Here is a 6,201-nt window from a genome sequence, read left to right on the forward strand (position 1 = left end):
ACATAGTGTGTGCTCTTACAGATGGTTTCATTATTTCCTTCTCCTCTCTGTTAAGACGCGCCCTCTCTAGAAAATGGGCCTTGATCCATTTGACATCTTCTCTCCTGATGTTAGATGGAGATAAGAAAAGGGCCGGTCTACCTAGAACAGAAAATGTGTTTTTTAGGTACTTCAGCCAAGGTATTTTCATGGCATGGTCCAAAGAAATGACATCCTCCAGAATAAGATGGTTCAAAGTTAACTCTGAATTAAGCCATGTCTTTGCCCAGAGTAAGAGGGGTGCCATGTTCAACTTATCTGCGATGTAAGGCAACCCCACTTCCTCGTGGATAGAAAAGGTAGGGGTGGAATTGGGGACTGAGAGCAATTGCCTGATTATCCCATTTTCTACCCTTTGAATTTTATCATGGGTAGCATAGCCCCACAAGGCGGCCCCATAGGTGGCAATGGGAATACACTTGGTATTATAAACCTTTAAAAGCGCTTCCATCGGCCTGGCCCCCAACCTTTTTGTAAAACACAACAGTGCAGATGTCGAAAGGGCCAAGGATAGACTCTTCGCCTTTATCTGGGGAGCCCAGGACCCTTTTTCGTCAAAAAGGACCCCCAGGTAAGGGAAGACCGGTACCCTGGAGACCACCTCGCCGTTGCATGTGAAGCTTTTGGAACTAAGCTTTCCTCTCTGTTTACCCACTATCATGGAATGAGATTTTTTGGTGTTTACTCTCAAATCAAGATTTTCCATGAAGGAACCAAAACGATCCAGTAATGTCTGTAGGCCAATACCTGTGCGCGCAATCAGTACGGCGTCATCCGCGTATAGGAGGGCCGGGACCTGCAGTCCTCCCACACGCGGAACGTCTACCACCCCCTCCTCTAGATGTTTTCCCAACCCGTTTAAGAAGATGGTGAAAAGGAGGGGGGCCAGGATGCACCCCTGGCGGACCCCTTTCTCCGACCTAAAAGAGTCCGTACACCTCCCCCAATTTGTGACCCTTACCTTGGCAAATAGCTCCTGGTGCAAAGAGGCCATGAAAGTGACCAGGGAAGGATCTATCCCCATCTCCAAAAGGATTGACCACAATTTGGACCTATTTACCAAGTTGAAGGCCGAGGAGAGGTCCATGAAAGCCAGATAAAGGGACCCCTCCCCGGCCACCGCGTATTTGGCAATTAACAGGTGCAAATTCAAACATTGGTCCAGAGTACCTCGTTTCTCTCTGAACCCATACTGTATATTTGAAAGCCCCCCACAGACCTCCAAATTTCCACTAGGTTTAGACAATAAGACTCTGCCTAGAATTTTGATGGCAGAGTCAAGTAGGGAAATGGGTCTGTAACACCCCGGGTTCTCACGTTGTCCCTTTTTAACAATTGGCACTATAATGGAGGTCACCCAAGTATTGGGGAACACGTTGTCATTTGCTGCCCTGAAAACTTTGGTTAGTACCTGAGACCAAATTATTGGGGAGTACCTGTATAGGTCTGCGGGTACACCATCGGGGCCCGGGGCCTTGTTTTTTGAGGTCTCCAGAATGGCCTTCAACACCTCCTCCTCAGAAAAATCTACCGGGAGAGACACCCGAGCTACCCTTGGGCCACACGGGGCTGGGCTATTCCTGTCACCATAGACGTCTTTGAAATGGAGAACCCATTTCTCATCTGGAATAACGCAGTCAGTGGCTGCGTTATCTGCCCCGACAAAAAAAGGGTGGTTTATAATCTCCCAAAATTTCTTGCTGTCACGCAAGACGTCCATAGAGAGAAGTTTGTCCCACGCTTCACTTTTAATTTAATCTTTTCTCCACTTTAAGGTCAATTTATATTCCCTCCTTAAGTTGGCAATAAGAACCTTATCCCTCGGTGTGGCTTTTAACGCGCGCTTCAGGCGACTGTGTATTCGTGGGCAGTCGACGTCAAACCACTTAGAGGTCCTAGGCAGTCTCTGGGTGGGCTTAACTATCAGGTCCCTCAATATTTGGGCACATACAGATTCAAAGGCCTGGGTGATTGTATGGGTAGAGGCCTCTTAATTTAAACATGTCTCTATGTCTCCCTCGATTTTAGGCAGAAGGGTTGCCATAAAATCGTCTGGGACCACCTTGCCCCACTTGAGCCGCCTACCCTGATCAGTAGGCACAAGTGCCGCCTGCACATGGGGGCGGCCCAAACGCTCACGTTTAAGGTCTCCCCAACACAACGCTAATAAGACAGGATTGTGGTCACTATAGGGTGAGGAAATGGTCCTATAGGATTTTACCTTGGTGTTTAGCCCAGGGGTGGTGAATATATAGTCAATTATAGATCCTTGAGCCGTACCTTTATAAGTGGGGACTCTATCCCCCCTCCTGTGTTAAAAGATTCATAAAGGTTAAAGCTAGCCAACAGTACTTCCAGCGCTTCACCTGATTTTGTGTGTTCGAAATGGGGAATAGACGCCCCTAAAGGGCCCACATGTTCACCTGTATGACAGGGAAGGTTACATAAATGGATGTTAAAATCACCCAACACGATGAGCTCAAAAGCAGTGTGCTTATTAAGACTGAAGTTATATAAAAATTTCTCTAGAGGTGCAATGTGATCAATGTCCATTGCCCTCTCCCAGGACCTGTAAAAATTAAATAGTAGAATGGAACAAGTCGGTGAAACAGTCCATTCCACAATTAAAAGATGTGGGGAGCCTGACTCTAGTTGCCTAAAAGACCCCGCTAGATGTAGAGAAAAGAGAAAAATAAGACCCCCCTTTGCTCTCCCCGCGGGACTGGGTGTCGCTGGTACAAAGAAGCTAGCAAAACCATCTAGCCAAGTGTTTGCTAAAATTTCCCAGGATTCTTGGATAGCTATCACATCAAAGGAAGAGATAACATTGATCCATAAAGGATCTTCCCTTTTGGCTCTCAAACTTGCAACGTTCCAACTAATGAATTTGCATATGGCTTTGTCCTCCTCCTGCGAAGTCCCAACTATGTGGGCGGGTGATGTGGTAGTGAATGTACTAGGGACTTGACCCCGCTCAAACTCACAGTTCAGTGGGGATTGATCATCAAAAAAGCTGGCAACAGTGGGTTGGATAATTTGTTCTGGTATCAGGGCTTGCAATGGAGGACTAGGAGTTTCATTGACGTCCTGATTTATATTTACGGATCGCTTGTTGTTGGGAGACCCCGCTTGTCAATCGCAATCATCAAGATTTGCGAAAGCGTCAAACCTATTTGCGACCTCCAACGGAGTGAAGGGTAGCAGGTGATCCATCCTCCCATTTCCTTCAAAGTGATCAAACCCCTTATTTCCATTTATGTGGGGCCTGCGAGGAACAGTTTCCCACCTAGAAGCATATTCGGCAATCATGGGATCGGGTACCTGCATCATAAACCGGTTGTTATATGGTATAGTTGGTTTGCTCTGCGGGTACGCCGATACCCCGGGGTGGGATACAGGGTTCACAAGAGATCTCGGGTAAAAATAGGTCAGATCACAGGGAACGATGGAATTACCGATGCTGCCAGGGATCCATTCTAAAATAAATCTTACAGCCCCGGGATCTCTAAAATTAATGATAATTACATCCCCCTTTATATTTTTCACTCTGTTTCCCAGCCAGGAAAGTCGACGAACATGCAAAATGTCTCCATTAACATTAGGGGGCAGTGGTCGGTTTTGGTTAAGCCAATATATGGTTTTATTTTTCAGCTGGAAAAACCCCTCCCTCTTACCGACCTCTAATGTCGGAACCCCCGTCAGGACTACCACAAAAGGGGCCGCTTCAGGGGGTAATTCGGCCTGGCGCCCTCTGCACTTCTCCGCCCTAGCAGTACTAGTTGTTCCTCTCTCCTCTCGCTTATTTCCCAAGAGAGATTTATTCCCTTCCTTCGGGGCGTCGCTAACTATACAAGATGATGACTGTTGGACCGGTTTAGGGGGTTATGCTCTCTGTTTTTTTATGTTTGTAGGATTGCTAGTATTATTTGTACCCGTCTCAACAGCAAGAGTGGAAGATGGCGGAACTGCTACAGGGGGTGGGGCTGACTTCACAGGGCCCTTAGATGGTGCAGCATGTTTGCTAAAGGCCAATTCTAAGACTCCCAGCCTTTCTTCTACCTTCTTCAACCTCTCTATTATGGGTAAAGCAAAGACCTAATTAGATGTTCAAAGCCTTCAAGAGGAACGGCGTCACTGTTATCTCAGTCGGGGGGTTCAGGGGGGTAGCCGAGCCAGAGGGAGTTGGTACGGCTTGTGTAGGGGATTTTAAAATGTATGCAGAGTGCATAGGGGCCGTTGAAGTTTGGACATTTGATACAGAGGTCTTCAGTGTAGATGTAGGTATTGTATTCACCTCAGTGGATTTACCGAAATCCGAGTGGTGAATCCTGCTTCTAAGCGGCTCAGCTCCCCTTTTCCTTCTCTTGTTAGGTGGCGGGCCATAAACTTTAGGCGTTGCTGTTTTCCTAACCTTCTTATTCCTACCGGGTTCCAGTACAGGGACAGGCTGCTCAGCTATCGCATCTGTGCGTGCAATGGAATCACCAGGAAGGGGTACAGTAATCATAGATAAACTATTGGGAAAACCAAGCGAGGGGGACATATCGCGTAAAAGTATGGGAACATTGTCAGTAGAAAGGGTGTCCTCGTTGTCTGTGTGGGTAGTAGCGCCAGCTGGTATAATGCAGGGCAAACCATCCATGAGAGGTCTATTTTTCAGGCACTCAATAGAGCGACGCCGCTCCGCTCTGCGTTCGGCCAGAGCACTCTCCTTGTCAAGGTCAATGACAGTCTTGAAGAAATAGTTTTCCAAGGTACCCTTGGTATTCCCAACAATGCCTCTGGGAATAGGTTTGTCTAGTGTCTCAGCCATGCTGAGGAGATAAACAGGAGTAAGAAGGTATAAACTTACTCAGGTATAGGCCCAGCCCAGCCTCGTCGTGCCTCTGAGTGCCCGCCCTTGCGACGCGCGTGTCTGGCAGTGATCTTTAGGCCAGTGGCTAGGAGGGGCGCCCGGGAGGGAGGCGGGGTCGAGAGGGAAGAGTCTCCAGGTGTGGCAGAGAGACAAGCCGCCGGTGATCCTGGGACTCGCAGTCCCGCTGTTACTGCCGCCGCCCACAACGATGGTCCTTCAGCTCCCTGGGACACGGGTACAAGCAACACCCCAAAGGTCAGTAATCTGCCCTCACAACTTCGAGCGGCGCCCGTGGAGCGGGGGCCGCGAGTCGTGGATTTAAGCGCCCGGGAGGGAGGCGGGGTCGAGAGGGAGGAGTCTGCAGGTGCGGCACAGAGACAAGCCGCTGGTGATCCTGGGACTCGCAGTCCTGCTGTTACTGCCGCCGCCCACAACGATGGTCCTTCAGCTCCCTGGGACACGGGTACAAGCAACACTCCAAAGGTCAGTAATCCGCCCTCACAACTTCGAGCGGCTCCCGCGGAGCGGGGGCCGCGAGTCATGGATTTAAGCGCCCGGGAGGGAGGCGGGGTCGAGAGGGAAGAGTCTCCAGGTGCGGCAGAGAGACAAGCCGCTGGTGATCCTGGGACTTGCAGTCCCGCTGTTACTGCCAACGCCCACAACGATGGTCCTTCAGCTCCCTGGGACACGGGTACAAGCAACACTCCAAAGGTCAGTAATCTGCCCTCACAACTTCGAGCGGCGCCCGCGGAGCGGGGGCCGCGAGTCGTGGATTTAAGCGCCCGGGAGGGAGGCGGGGTCGAGAGGGAGAAGTCTGCAGGTGCGGCAGAGAGACAAGCCGCTGGTGATCCTGGGACTCGCAGTCCCGCTGTTACTGCCGCCGCTCACAACGATGGTCCTTCAGCTCCCTGGGACACGGGTACAAGCAACACTCCAAAGGTCAGTAATCCGCCCTCACAACTTCGAGCAGCACCCGCTTTCAAAGTTATATTGCAGCTCTAAGGAACCGTGGGCTATGGGCACTGTGGCTTGCAGGGCAAGGGGGCCGGGGACCTGGGCCGGTACCCTGCACTCCTGTGCCCTGGGTCTTGTGGGCACCTGTTGATGCTGTAAGTGCCTCCTCCGTACGATTGGCTCAGAAGTGGGGTCAGCCTAGGGAGCACAGGCTATTTTGAGAATTGCAAAAGACGTTAAAATAGCAACTTCAATGATGACCGTCGCTGAAACTGCCACAGTTATTACAATTTGTCCTGCGGTGAAAAGGTTAGAATGGGAGTTCGGCTGCAACGGGTATTGTTTAAGTCAGC

Source organism: Lissotriton helveticus, chromosome 6 (assembly GCF_964261635.1).
Source record: "Lissotriton helveticus chromosome 6, aLisHel1.1, whole genome shotgun sequence".
NCBI lineage: Eukaryota > Metazoa > Chordata > Amphibia > Caudata > Salamandridae > Lissotriton > Lissotriton helveticus.